A 16,382-nucleotide genomic window follows, 5' to 3' on the forward strand; every position below is an offset into this window, starting at 1 on the left:
GCACTGGTCACTGCTGTGTGTGTCTAGTGTATTTATTTATAGCTGAAGGTCTGGCAGCCTCTTCAGGACAGACAGTCTCCTCTTTACCGCCACGCTGAGAGACCAGGGAGGGGTTTTCAACAACCGAGATATAGGCTAGATTGAGAACTCTCCAAATTAATTCATCGTCATCGTCACAAAGTCATTGGTGCAATACAGCTACAGCGACTACCAAAAACAGCACCAGGTTTTTCTACTGCACAAGATATTTAACCCATTTAGGCCTGACGTCAACATTTAAAATAAAATGATTCTAAATCCTCCAGTTTTCTGAAATAAATGTTCACGATTTTTCAAAAATAGCAGACCTACAACCTCGTAGCGCGCCACTCGGTGGCGCGCTATGAGCTTGTAGATCTGCTATTTTTCAATAGCTAAATTATAACATAATGTTTAAAACACCAAAAGGGGTTCCCGCCCCCAAATTAGGTTAACCCATTTTGGACTGAGGTCCATTTAAAAAAAAGGCTTCTAAATCCTAACATTTTTCTGAAAAGCCTCTGTCAGTGGTCGGTGCTCAACCTTTTTCATGTCCCCCCCATCTCAAAATATGTAGTTCCAGGGACCACCCCCAGAAGCCAATATTTTAGTTAAAAATGAAAATGTATTTATTCAAATATTTGCACCACATTTTCACGACTTTTCCAAAATAGCAGACCTACAAGCTCGTAGCGTGCCACTCGGTGGCGTGCTATGAGCTTGTAGATCTGCTATTTTTTCAATAGCTAAAGCATAAAACAATGCTTTAAACACCAAAAGGGCTTCCCGCCCAAAATGGATTAACAGGTCAAAAATGAAATATATCACACAAGATGAAGATTCCTTGACAGAAAAAAAAAGAACGCCATTGCTACTCCAAGCGTGTGTAGAGAGTAGACACGCCTGCTATAACCTCAAAACTAATGGTTAATTCACTTTATGGCCCTGCTGGCTTAATGACTAACAGAAATGGAGAAAGGTAGAGAGAGACTCAATCTTTAAGGTTGTGAAACAGTACAACCGTCTCCAGAACAGCATTCGTTTTCATCTCTACTCACCTCAAACAAAGTCAGACATAACACTGAAAGCACTTTTGTCTCTTGAGATAGTTTTAACATCCCAAGCAACTGGCCCGGTTTCTACTACATGTACCTAACCTGAGCTTAACCCATTCTGGGCGGGAAGGGAACCCCTTTTGGTGTTTCAAGCATTACGTTATACTTTAGCTATTGAAAAATAGCATATCTACAAGCTCATAGCGCGGCACCGAGTGCCGCGCTACGAGCTTGTAGATCTGCTATTTTTTGAAAAATCGTGAAAATGTGGCGCAAACCTTTGAATATATATTATTTCAGACTCAAGTGAACATTTGTAACTCAAATCTTTGCTACTGGGAGGGTCCCTGGAACAACATATTTTCTGATGGGGGTCGGTGGCCAATTACATATATATTTGGGGGTCCTTGATATGAAAATGTTTGAGCACCACTGACATAGAAACATGAGGTTTTTCAGAAAACTGTAGAAGGCATTTGTAGAATCGTCCTCAGGTCTAAATGGGTTAAAGTTAGACACCGGTAGCATACTTGAAGGCACATACAGTGCCTGGCTAGCCTCCAACGACAATAAGGAAACCTGCGGCTGTGGTGAAACAGCCTTCCTCGTACTAGTGCCTCGTCATGACCTTTGAACACTTAAGTGCCACGCTAAGGCACCTCAGTGCGTTAAGAGGCTCCTCCTTTCCCCCAGTCGCGATGTGCTGACCTCGACAGGGCTTCTAAACAGTAGGTCAAGGCAAGGTATATGAAATGGAGGTAAGGTCACAGATTCGTCGCACCATGGGAGCCAAACTGCAGTGCACCCGGACGTTCGGCAGAATGCACTGGAGTCAATGAGAGCTCTGTGACCAGCTCATGAACAAACACTACTTATGAATGACTGAGATCTTTTGTAAAGTAATCGCTTCTGGCAAATAACAGAAGACATGTATTAACACATTGTTGTCTGCTGCGTTTCTTTTCGATGTGTACACTGTGTAATTTTATAGGAGGTATCTAAAGAGCAAAAAGTACGTTTCTGAACACTGCACAGTCACGTGACCATGACACTTCCTTCTCTAAGCTTCCTTGAGTCAAAGGGGGATCTGACCACAACGACCACAGAGAATCATCGTGCGGTGGACTTATGGGGAAGTTACGGGTGTTTATGCAATAAAGCCAAACGTGTCTAGGCCCAGGTGTCACATAGGGCATTCACTTCTAGTAATTTTTACTAGTTGACTAGTTGCCTAGTTTAACTACCTATTATGTAAAAAATAAAATAAATTAAAAAAATAAACTTTTTTCTTTTTTATAAATATTTGTACATTGAAAAACTGTGTACATGGTGACTATAACTATAATCTACCTGATCTTGAGGCCTACACACAGGGCTCCAGCGTGCGACTTAATAGGTCGCATATGATACTTAATTTGAGTAAAGTGCGAGTTAAAATATAATGAGGTCGCACGGGTGCGACTTGCTGGAAGGATGAGTGGGGGGGGGGGGGAACATCCCGCAGTGCTTGCCCGTTCCATTGATAAAAACATTGGACGTTCGCCTGACGCCCAGTGTTCAAAGAACGATCGTTCACAAAAACCCACCAATAAGCCCTTCAGACTTGGATGGTCAGAGCGGCGCGATTACATACAAAGTCAATGCAAAGACGAGAATTGCGCAAACGGGCACGGCGCGACCTGCCGCGGTACAAACTGGACGAACCGAGGCGAATATATATTCAGGTCTGAACGCAGCTTATCCGACACAAATTAACTAATCTTTCTCAGCTGTACAATTTCACTGGAGCGCGCAGCGCGCATATCTAACTGCATGATGATCAGTCATGATCTACACAGACAGCCGACTCCCGACCCAAACACTGAGTGAGGAGGTAAACTTGTTGTTTGATGTGAACATGTGCCACGAAAAATAGCTTCCAAAGCTTGTTATGTTTGCATCGAGGAGGTAGCCTATGTGTCCATACATGATGATCGGCCAACAAAAGACATTAATCTCCCTCCCAGTGAGTGAAGAGCACTGACGCCTGATTTATTCTTCGTCGTACAAAGTGTTCCGTGCTGAAAATAGCTGATCTACAAGCTCACAACGCGTCGCGGACGCGACGCGTTGTGAGCTTATGTAGGCTCTGAGATATGTAGGCTCTGAGAGCATTCAGAAACTTTTGCCTTCACAATAAAAGCATGCAGCTTTCACAAGTTGGCCCATGAAGACAAGGAAAATGATTAAGAATTCGGTGGCATTTCACATTGCAAAATATTTTTTCCAAAATGTAAAAATATTATAATAAGGAATTCATTTGGATAATGGTAATGGAGATATTGTACAAATTGTCACTTTATTAATCCCAAAGGTTTGGACTGAATTTAATTTTCAACTCAAAACCTTAAACTGACTTTCTGTGTGTGGAATATAAATAGGTATTGCCTTTATTGACTGAGTGACTTTGGGTTGGGTTGAAACCATCTACAGTGTTTTGAAGTATAACCAGGTAGGTTGCTGTTTTTTACACAGTGACCTTTGTAGGGGGTTTTATGATTCAAACCTTTAATGGTGGAAACCACTACATAAATAAATGGCGCCCGATGTGGGGGCATGATAAGATCATGTATTAATACCACGCTATACAAAGAAAAAAATGGTGCTACCTAATTTATGGTGGCGCTACCAAATGAAAAGGTAGGTGGCACCAGTGCTACCTGTGAAAAAGTTAGTCTGGAGCCCTGCCTACACAATCGGGAAAAAAAACTTTTTTTCTTTTTTTCTTCTTATCAACTAGTCAACTAGTACCAGCAAGGTCGACTAGTGTAGTAAACTAGTCGACTAGTTGCTTAATGCCCTAGTGTCACACGGCCAGTTGCTAATCACCGAGGTTAGAGTGGCAGCTGGGGAAACAGTGAATGATAATCATTCTCATTTTAGGAGCGCAGACAGCATTTCCTGACGGTGTCTGATGGTGATGCCCAGGTTGGGAATTTAACCACTTAAAGGGGAATACCACTCATTTTCGACATTTTACTATGTCATTAATAAAATTATACCTTAGAGCTGTTGTGTGGAAATAATAAAAAAGTCCATCTGTTCTGTGTTTCCTAGAAAAATCATTAACAAAAAAATCATTAACATGGTGAAACACATCTTGATGACATCATCAAGATGTGATTCACCATGTTAATGATTTTGTTCAGACCTCCAGTTCTAGGAAACACAGAATGGGGGGGACTTTTTTATTATTTCCACACAACAGCTCTAAGGCACCCGCTTCGATTGGGATCAGTGTATTGAAACGGGGAAAATCAGGTGCAATCAGGCCTTTCAATAGACTGAGTAGACGTCTACCCGTCTACTCAGGTGCTCAGTAGGTTGATTCCTTCCGATTGTGTCGGTTGATCTGTGCAGTTTAATGCATCGCATGCAGCTACTGGAGCGGTGCCGTGTCGTTAGTCAGAAGGTTCCTTGTTCCGAAATTACTATCCCTATCTCTAATCCTAACCTAAACATAACCGCAAGCACGGGAGCAGTGCATCTCTAATCCTAACCTAAACATAACCGCAAGCACGGGAGCAGTGCATGTTCGATGTTACGGCTGCATTGAAAGGAATGATCACCTACTGAGCTCCAGTAGCTGCATGCGATGCATTAAACTGCACAGATCAACCGACACAATCGGAAGGAATCAACCTACTGAGCACCTGAGTAGACGGGTAGACGTCTACTCAGTCTATTGAAAGGCCTGATTGCACCTGATTTTCCCCGTTTCAATACACTGATCCCATTCGAAGCGGGAGTCTAAGGTATATTAATGACATAGTAAAATGTTGAAAATGAGTGGAATGCCCCTTTAAGCCTTGTTTTATACTGTGTACTGTGGCTGTCGTATTGCAAAAAGAAATTACCAATCTACAAGCTCATTCCGGACAACTTTGAAAAACATTAAACGTGGTGGAAGTCTCTAAGTTCTATTCTCGCTTTTGCGTCGGAAATGTCAATATCTAAAGCTGTTGCTGGCTAAAATTGCACTTTTCATGGAAATACAGATGCTGGTCGTATACTGTTTCAGGGCACGAGCGGCAAACTAGCTTGTGGAAAATCAGGATTTGTGGAATGCGAGAGTCCCCGTCTTGGCCGATCTCTCAACTCGTGGCTGGCATCAGAGCTGAAACCTTAGATAAACAGAGAGCTTAACACACGTGAGATTGTGTGACTTAAAACACATTGAGAGCCCACGCAAAACTGCCCAAAAATCACTTTCACCTAGAAAATCCATTCACATTTTTTATAATTCAGCTGACTGTGGAGACACATGCTGGAACTTTTTACTTTGAAATGTTTTATAGTTTCTGAGTTATTTAATTTAAACGCCAAATGCATTCTCAATGGCGAAAACACAAACTTTGGCACCACTTATTTAAAAAAAAAAAGAATCATTGTTTTGATTTTTTTTAATAAAAATAAAAATAAAATTAAAAAAAATATATATTTTTTTTTCAAAGACGTCCACAGACGTCTTGGGCTCTGCAATACCAAAGACGTCCACAGACGTCTTGGGCACAAAATGTGTTTTAAAGGGCCTTGCAAACGGGTTCATTTTCATTTTCAATGAGACCTGCGTTTTTGCTCGGTAGAAGTCGCGGTGCGACAACGCAAGCGTATTTACGTGAGCGCGGTCCCGTGCATTTGTTGCGCGCGGCGTGCTCGTTACGCGCACACGCCCCCGCGACTCACCAGACCTGGATTCTGCTTAGCTTTTTTTTTTTTTACGCTTGCGTTGTTGCGCCCCCCTCTTCAACAGACCTGGAGGAGACCTGTGTTGATCCAGGCAACAAACGCTTGCGTTGTTGCGCCCCCTCTTCAACAGACCTGGAGGAGACCCATGTTGATCCAGGCAACAAACGCCTGCGTTCCCTCGCTTCACGTTGGCAACATCAAGTAATGGCAGTATAAATGTGAACACCTGGGGGCCCTTTTTGAAACTAGCTCCTCGCCACTCGCCCTACACACTTCCACTCGGTTTGAGCATAGATATATAAATAACCGAGACGCAATGCAATGCAAGTGGATGGTAGGGGGATTCTGGTGCCGTCTCTATTATTTATATATCTATGCTCAAACCGAGTGGAAGTGTGTAGGGCGAGTGGCGAGGAGCTAGTTTCAAAAAGGGGGTTAGGGTCAATGACAAAACTGAAAGCAATTTAGACGTAAACGGTGTCCAAAATGCGTTCCATGAGTGGTCACATTTTGTCGCATACCGTACTGTAGTCTCAGTGGAACATTATGTATATTATTATCCCCCCCCCCCCCCCATCTCTCTAACCACTGTGCGAATCTGGAAATTGATGGTCGCTGTGCTGTTACTGTGTCCTTCCTTCCTCACTAGTAGTGACAGTAGTATTCCGTTCCCCTCCATCCAACAATGCCTCCAATAATATGTAAAGCAAAAACACCACCACTACCGTCACAATTCCCAGCTCAGGGTGTGAAGCCAGAAGAAGTAGGTTACCCTAGAAGTAGGTTCAAATCACACAGGTGATTGATGCGGTATGGCTGATTGTATGCCAACCAGGCAGAGAGAGAGAGAGAGAGGGAGAGGGAGAGAGAGAGAGAGCATAGATTAACCCATTCAGGCCTGACGTCGAAAAAAACGTTCGCTCTGAAAGAATATATATTCAAAGATTTGTGCCGCATTTTTACGATTTTTCAAAAATAGCAGACCTACAAGTAGATTGTAGATCGTAGAGCTTGTAGATCTGCTATTTTTCAATAGCTAAAGTATAACATAATGCTTAGTTAAAACACCAAAAGGGGTTCCTGCCCATTCAGGCCTGACGTCGAAAAAAAAAAAAAAACGTTTGCTCTGAAAGAATATATATTCAAAGATTTGTGCCGCATTTTTACGATTTTTCAAAAATAGCAGACCTACAAGCTCGTAGCGCGCCACTCGGTGGCGCGCTATGAGCTTGTAGATCTGCTATTTTTCAATAGCTAAAGTATAACATAATGCTTAGTTAAAACACCAAAAGGGGTTCCCGCCCAAAATGGGTTGAAAAAAATAGGGTGCATTTTGCATCCCAAAACACAGTTTATAGTTAAGGGGACGCAATAAAACAACGACCTCTGCATCCGCAGGATGCACTACTGTACTCAGCATGTACAGTAAAAAACAAACAAAAAAAACTTTAGTTATAATAATTTCTTCTTCTGTTTTCTACATGAATATAACCACTTCATAACCATGTTATGAAATGGGAGTTAAATGCTGCAATTTGTAAAAATAAAAAAAAAGAAAAAAAAAAGAAGCTAAATATGACTCCTAACGTTGTTGAAGTGGGACTCATCTAAAAGACCATCCCTGCATCCCGGGACTCATTAAATAGAAAACCTATTTGCATCACTGGAGAGAGAATGAGAGAGAGAGAGAGAGAGAGAGAGAGAGAGAGAGAGAGAGAGAGAGAAGAGAGAGAGGGGGGGGGGGTCAACACACAGCCAAACAGCCAGTGAGACAGTCAGGAGCTATAAATAAAATAAAAGGCGTCTCTCACCTGGACATGTTCTTGTCAGCGCTGGCACTCCAGCGTCATACTGGCTTATGGTCCACAGTCCACACAGGCAGAGGGGGAGCCCTGGTACGCCTTTAAGGTCCACAGTCCACACAGGCAGAGGAGGGGGAGCCCTGGTACACCTTTAAGGTCCACAGTCCACACAGGCAGAGAGAGGGGGAGCCCTGGTACACCTTTAAGGTCCACAGTCCACACAGGCAGAGAGAGGGGGAGCCCTGGTACACCTTTAAGGTCCACAGTCCACACAGGCAGAGAGAGGGGGAGCCCTGGTACACCTTTAAGGTCCACAGTCCACACAGGCAGAGAGAGGGGGAGCCCTGGGCACACCTATGGTCCACAGTCCACACAGGCAGAGAGAGGGGGAGCCCTGGGCACACCTATGGTCCACAGTCCACACAGGCAGAGAGAGGGGGAGCCCTGGGCACACCTATGGTCCACAGTCCACACAGGCAGAGAGAGGGGGAGCCCTGGGGCACACCTATGGTCCACAGTCCACACAGGCAGAGGGGGAGCCCTGGCACATGGCACCCAGCTGTTCCAGGGGGGGCTGGCAGGGAAACGGGCCAGCAAGGAACACTTTTAGTCAGGGATACTGTCCGAGGCAGCGCAGGCAGGACCAGGATGTCAACCGTTAACCTGAGGCGGCAAGGAGAATAGTTTGGTTTTAAAGGTATTGTGACATAATAAAAAAAAAGGTTTTCGTATTTTTTTATTTATTTTTTTTAAACCTGAGCTTTTAACCCTTGAACGACCGTTGACGGAATTGACGGATTGAATTAATTAATCCAAAGCTACCGTTGACGGAATTGACGGAATTGTTTTATTCCCTATAATCGAGGGCTTTGTTTGCAAATCCCATATTATGTCAATGGAATTTGCCAGCAGATGTCACCGTTTTGCCTGTTTTCAAATTTGCAGCTCAAAAGGCTTCCAAACCCCAGAGAAAACTCCAGACCACAGAGAATCCACTGAATGTTCAAAGTTCAGGTTTTTGGGGTGTAATTAAGGTCATAAAACCTAAAAAAATAATAATAAAATAAAATCTCATGAAACCTTTAAGCTTCGACACAAATGCTGAGTTTGCACTTAACACAACGGTGGGTGTTTTCAGTCGTCAAAAAACCTGTGCGGAAGCAGCGGGAATCATAGAATCCATGTTTAAAACAACACACTCTCCCTCCCCCCTCATACTATGCTGACATACCTGACCCTACACTACAGTAGATATTACAGAACACTGCATTGTTCACTTTAATACCACGCACCATTACTGCAGCCAATTTACTGGCATGCACTATTTAGCCTATTTATATATATATATATATATATATATATACACACACACATAGTTACAGAGTTTGATACATACTACACATAATACATATTTATATTACACGGTTTGGTTGGATGCTTGCTTCTAATTTGTCAATGACTGCGTTCACTGCAGTCTGTTTTGTCTTGCTATAAGCAGAGCACTGCTCTGCCTCCGTTTGTCGCTGCAAATGGAAGTGGAAATGTGTAAGCTGATCATGCCGTCTGTAAGTACCGAGTAGACGTGTAAATATGCAGGATAACATACAGCTTTGCGTTGGTCCTGCTTAAGTTGAACGTGAGCTAAAGCAGGCTAATCTTGAGAATCCTTCAGCGGCGCCGTATATGTTGTAACCATAGAATTATTATAACCATAGAATCGAATAGCTGTTTTTGCAAAAGCAATGATAGCTTTTTTTTTTATTAATAAAATGTTAAGTTTTTATTACTTTGTGTCAAATTGCTGATTTCTTTACTAACTTTGTATAATCTACCCCTTCGGGGTGATGCAGGACACCTGCATCATCACCCTGTCAGAGTTTATTTATATCCGTAAACGTAACACAACAACGGATTCAAATCACTCACTTGTTATTTGTGTTTGTGTGTTTCATGTGTTATTTCAAATTAGAGTTGTTCCGATACCGATATGGGTATTGGTTACTCGGGCAGATAGCCAGATACCACCCTCAAGTACTCGGTACCGGCCCCGATACTTTGACCCGGGTACCAAAACATCCAATTGACACTATAGGCTGAACGAATGCAACGGGAGCAAGTCTGACCCAACACTGCAGCAAATCACCAAAAACAAGCATAAATGACAACTGACACAGTGACAAGTGTAGATCGGAGATCCATTTGCATCTATGAGAAAAGGGGGGGTAAAATAAGTTGTTACAAAATAAAGTACTCGTATCGGTACTCTGTATCGGCGAGTACTAAAAATGAAGTACTTGTACTCATACTCGGTCTGAAAAAAATGGTATCAGGGCAACTCTAATTTCAATTTCGCACAGTTGAAGAAAGTTTGGAATAAAAAGGATTTCACTGCAGCAGTGTAGTAGTACTAGTGACTAAAAGCAGTGTAAAAAACTCAGCGTTGTCTTTGGCGGCAGTTATATTTAATTCAAGCATACGCTTTGATATCGTAGTGTACTACTGGTACATAAAATTCTCTATGAAGGAAGGAGTCAGGAGCTTTGGAAGCATGCATCAGAGAGGGGATGATGTGTTTCCCTTCCCCGTGAGACGCTGAAGCCAAGATGTTGAATCAGCAGCCATCAACAGTAAAGGCCTGCCAGTGACTCCAGAGTGTCACCAGACACCAATACACACACACACGTCTAGAGTAAACTGTAGACATTTCACTGACTGTAGTGTGTACAATTTTCAAACCAGGGGCCAATAAGGAGTATAGGGGTGAGTCAGTTAATCAAAGTAATTGATTAATTGACAAATAAGCGATTTTAATAAAATAAATCGATTTTTGGAAACAATCATTTTTTTTATGTTTCCAAAATAATTTCCAAGATCTGTACTTCTGCATATTACAATTTCACAACACGTTGTTGGAGAACTCTCTGTGCCTCATTTTTTTCCCCCTCTTCACTAAATCTCTTTGCCGAAAATACAGTAGCAGATCTACAAAATCACTTGTATTTTTTACTATTGATTGATTGATTGAAGAATTTATTAACAGTTTGCAGAATTACAGTACATTTCAAGCACAAACTCAATACAAAGGCTGTTAACTGTGAGTGGACGACCCAATTAAGCATTACACTTGTTTCCAATAGGGTCCACCATGTTCAAATCATCAAAACATTTAGAGACGTACAAATAGACACTTCTATAGACAGAACAGGAATTCATCATAAAGGAGGTAAAAAGGGAAAAGAAATATATACAGTGAGGGGAAAAAGGGGGGGGCGGTGGGGGGGGATTCAGATTTTACGGGGGCCAGTTTCGAATTGCAGCCATCCGTAGGTGCCCTTTGAGAGCGGTTTTGAAGGAGTCAAGGGATTCGCATGTCTTAATGACAGTTGGTAGGGTGTTCCACATTTTGGTGGCATAGGAGCGAAAAGAATTTAGTCCCTTGTTTGTGCCGAATCTGGGTTGTACATGGTTCGTTGCACTCCCTCTGGTGTTGTGGGTGTGGACTTCGTTAACATTAAGGAAGTATCTAGACAGGTACATGGGTATCTTGGTGGTGTATCGAATCTTGTGGACCAGACCCATTGCAAGATGCTGTACTCTGTCGTCGACCCTAAGCCATTCCAGCCTGTCGAAGTGGGCAGGGGTGAGGTGGGTTCGGGGGGCTAGATCAAGTAGGAGCCTGACCAGTTTGTTTTGGGAAGTCTGGAGCCTGGTTTTAAGGGCCTTTGAGGTGCTGTGGTACCAGGAGGTGCATGCATAGTCAAAGAAACCCTGTACAAGGGCTCCTGTTAAGGTCTTCAAGGTGTTTTTGTTGACCAGTGAGGAGATCCTGTAGAGGAATCTTGTTCTATGGTTGACTTTTTTGATTACGTTGGTGGCCATTTTATCACTGGAAAGATTAGCCTCCAGGATGGAACCTAGGTAGGTAATTTCATCTTTACGTGTGATAACATTGTCACCCACTCTAACCGAGAAGCCATTTGCCTTGCTGAGATTACTAATAGAGCCAAAGAGAATGGATTCAGTTTTTTCCAGGTGTAAAGATAGTTTGTTATCAGCGAGCCAGGTGCAGATTCTACCGAGTTCAGAGCTGAGGGCATTTTCAACCTGCAGTTTGTCCCTGTCCGAGACCAGCAGTGCTGAGTCATCTGCGAACAGGAACAAGTTGCAGTCACAAGCTGAAGTCATGTCGTTTACATATATTAGGAACAGTAGAGGTCCTAGTATGCTTCCTTGTGGAACGCCACAGCTCACTGGGAGGGGGGGGGACAGTGTTCCGTTCACTTCCACCATCTGTTCTCTCCCCTCCAGGTAGGATTGCATCCAGCTCACTGATGTGCTATCGAAACCAATTGCTTTTAGCTTGTTAACCAGTATGGAGTGGTTCACGGTGTCAAAAGCCTTTTGGAGGTCCAGCATGACCATGCCGCAGTATTTGCCAGCGTCCACCTCTTGTTTGATGTGGTCGCTCAAATAGAGAAGGCATGTGTCAGTGGAGTGGGATGTTCTGAAGCCAGATTGGAACTCGTACAATAATTTATTAGTGGCAAGATACTTTTCAACCTGTTCATAGACTATTTTTTCCATCACTTTCGAGATGGAACTAAGAATAGAAATAGGGCGGTAGTTGCCGGGGTCTAATTTACTCCCTTTCTTGTGCAAGGGGGTTACTTTGGCCAGTTTGAAATCTTGGGGGACCTGTCCCTGTTTGATGGAGAGGTTTACTATGTACTCGTTTGACCCAGAATAGGAAACTAGGCACCTTGCTGACAACTGACACGTTGACAAGCTCTAAGTGTATGTCAATGTCAATTGTCAATACAATACAATTCTTTAATAATCTATTTTTTTATGGAAGCCACACAATGGCATTGCACACAATGATAAAATAGAAATTGGTAAAGCATTTTAAAGGAGAATTCCATACTAGAAGTCTTTCTTACCTTTTTTTGTAGTTGTTACGTCACCCCACCAAAGAGGTCCAGGTGTTATTTTGTGCAAAAGTGCATTATTGGCTATTTCTCCTACCATAAGCCCTCAATGGGGGGGGTTGGGTTGTTGTGCTAATTCGCTTATTTCCATCTAAATAAGTAGTAAAGTGTGCCGCTTGGGATACTATTTACATCATGAAGAGAGGATATATACAAATAGATTTTTGAGCTAATTAGCACAACACAAGCCCCATTCAATTCAATGCAATTCAATGCAATTCATTGAGGGCTTATGGTAGGGGAAATAGCCAATAATGCACTTCTTTGCACAAAATAACACCTGGACCTCTTTGGTGGGGACGTAACAACTACAAATAAAAGTAAAAGCCTTCTAGCATGGAATTCTCCTTTAAGTATACAATTACATTTAAAAAATGTAAAGAATTGTGAATGTTTACCATTGCAACTATAGGGATATACACCAATACTGGTATCAGGTATAAACAACAGACACATTTAACCCATTTAGGCCTGACCTCAACATTTTAAAAGATTCTTCTAAATCCTCCAGTTTTCTGAAATAAATATTTTCACGATTTAAAAAAAAATAGCAGACCTACAAGCTCGTAGCGCGCCACTCGGTGGCGTGCTATGAGCTTGTAGATCTGCTATTTTCCAATAGCTAAATTATAACATAATGTATGCAACACCAAAAGGGGTTCCTGCTCAAAATGGGTTAAATTATAAAACATTGGATTTAAAAAAAAATGTTATTCAAAAATGTTATTCATGTCCTCACTGTATTGTTTATGCCCTGCCTTTCTTTTCTTTTTTTGTGTAAAGCACTTTGAGCTGCATTTCATGTCATGAAAGGTGCTATACAAATAAAGTTTTATTATTATTATTATTACCAATTGCCACTCATAATCATGTAATAAATCAAAAACAAGTCACTGGATTCCCTTCACATCAAAATGTTACATCTATGCGAAGGACAGGACAGAAGTCAGAATTCTATTTCAGCCACTTGTGTCCTGCTGTCCTCCTGACCCCAATCATGATTCGGCACTCAGAGAATCCGTATTGGCAGCTCAAAAATGTGGTATCTCAATACATCTAAAGCTAGTAATTACCAAGGGGCCAGTGAGGCTATTCAACGTTGAAGCTCTGGGTCCTAGTGGTAGGAGGAGGGACTACAGGCGGACCCGTGGATTCATGACCGGGAAACCCCGTGCAGCTGGGCTTTAACGTTGAGCGCTCGGTTGCCCTACGTCACCCAGGACCTCAAAGTTGAGGTCCGGGGAGGGACTTCCGGCAGTCTTCCGGGTGCTTTAAAACGCCACTGAGCAACTTCCACTGACATGAATAGCGGAGGGGGCGGAGCTTCGCGCCAGTTCAGTCTCTATTATATATATACTCTATGGTAATTACTCATAAGCTTAATCCATTCTGGGCGGGAACCCCTTTTGGTGTTTTAAGCATTCATTCAAACTTTAGCTATTGAAAAATATCAGATCTACAAGCTCAAGCCTGTAGGTCTGCTATTTTTTTTAAATCGTGGAAATGTGGCGCAACCCTTGGAATATTCTTTCAGAGCGACCAATTTTAACTAAGATTTTTTGCTTCTGGGGTTGCCTCTGGAACAACATATTTTGAGATGGGGGTCGGCGGCGGCCAATTACATATAATTTTTGGAGTCCTTGACATGACATATTGAGTGACATAGGCCTAGAAACATAGGTATTTCAGAAAACTGAAGAAGACATTTTTTTCAATTTTGATGTCAGGCCTAAATGGGTTAAGACATGTCTGCTCTCAGCCTGCCTCTCACACACCAACACTTTTTAAAATGCAAAACCCCGGAGGTCAGGCCTAGTTGCTTTAGAATCACAGCAGGCTTGAATTCAAACAGAACCATCCTTGTATTTGAGATGGGTGTGAAACCGCTGAAGCCACACAGGGCCTAAAGGCGTGGGTTGGAATGATTCCATGATAATTCATAGGAGCGCTAAGAGCCGGCCATGCCACAAATCACACTCTCTTTCTGCCTCATTCCTGCTTCCTTGCCACCCATCTTAACCCATGTTGGGGTGGGACTGGGAACCCCTTTTGGTGTTTTAACCCATTCAGGCCTGACGTCGAAATAAAAAAAACATTCGCTCTGAAAGAATATAAATTCAAAGATTTGTGCCGCATTTTTACGATTTTTCAAAAATAGCAGACCTACAAGAGCTTGTAGATCTGCTATTTTTCAATAGCTAAAGTATAACATAATGCTTAGTTAAAACACCAAAAGGGGTTCCCGCCCAAAATGGGTTAAAAGCTATAATATGACACAGATGCGTCCTCAGGTCTAAATGGGTTAAGCATTATGTTATGCTTTAGCTATTGAAAAATAGCAGATCTACAAGCTCATAGCGCAGCGCCGAGTGTCGCGCTACGAGCTTGTAGGTCTGCTGTTTTTGAAAGATCGTGAAAATGTGGCCCAAAATGTTTGAATATGTTCTTTCGGAGCATTCGTTTTTAGCTAAAATCTTTGCTTCTGGGGTCCCTGAAACAACATATTTTCAGATAGGGGTCGGCGGGCCAATTACATATAATTTTTGGGGTCCTTGACATGAAATATTGAGCACCACTGATGCGGTCTTTCAGAAAACTGTCAGGATTTAGCAGACATTTTTTTAGATTTCGATGTAAATGGGTTAAGGGTTAAACACACACATACACAGTAGTATTCTTAGGGGGGGGTAAAGTCATGTGACCTGCTCTCATTTGTAAGGATGTGGCAACGCAAGTGTTGCCAGTGATGCGCTAGCAGCAAGGACATTCGACGTACTGCAGCAGCAGCACACCTGGTTGAATGACTGTGTTTCTGTGAGTGAAGACTAGTGTGCAGCGGAGCCAGATGCAGACTTTCTTGAGGTTTTTATGACAGGACTTGCCAAGAAGAAGATTCCTTAATTGCTCCGAAATTAAAGGGATCAACAAACTATAGCCAGCCTCCAGGACACAATTTAAAAGATTTTCGAGTTCTTCTCACTCCAACGCACAAACATACCCACCACCAGGGTCACTAGCCTTGTTGATAGCCGAGGCTGTCAAAACTGAAGTAAAACTACGCTGTCTCATCATCACAAAGACAAAAAAAATCAAATAAAAAAACATCAAAAGCTATTATTTCAAAAGAGAAAATTGAGTAGTCAGCCAATGTGTAGCCAGCCAGCCATGACTGTATTCAGCAAAATAACAACACTAACAATCTCAGTGCAACTGTCAACTATAAAAACGAAAAAAAACAAAAGAAAGAACCATTTCCCAAAGGCATAGTACAGGTATATAACAGTTGACTTTACAGTTTACTGCTTAACAGGGCAAAGCAACCTACTATGTGTACATGGTGGCACAATTGTGCGTGCGTGCGTGCGTGCGTGCGTGCGTGCGTGCGTGCGTGCGTGCGTGCGTGCGTGCGAGACATGGTAAGACAAGTTAATTTGAACATCTTATTTGGTCAGCCAATTCAAACATCTTATTTTGTCAGCTTTTGCACCTTTCCCTCAACTCTGCACCCTTAAACAAGGGGTTAATAATAAGCAGAACATTGTACATCTCTCCATTCATCAGGCGTATTAAATGTAATTACAATTAAAATGCCATTATTACATATCATATGGTGTGGATGTACACAGCAATGGTTTAAGCACCCATAAACCAAATGAGCCACACAAAGAGATTAAACATTTTACACCAACAATCATCATATAATCTGGATTACTTAGTCATAATTTATGACTAAGTAATCCACCTACACAATTATTTATGACTCATAAATAATTGTGTAGCTACATATGTTA

This window comes from Electrona antarctica, assembly GCF_951216825.1.
Source record: "Electrona antarctica genome assembly, contig: scaffold_232, whole genome shotgun sequence".
Lineage (NCBI taxonomy): Eukaryota > Metazoa > Chordata > Actinopteri > Myctophiformes > Myctophidae > Electrona > Electrona antarctica.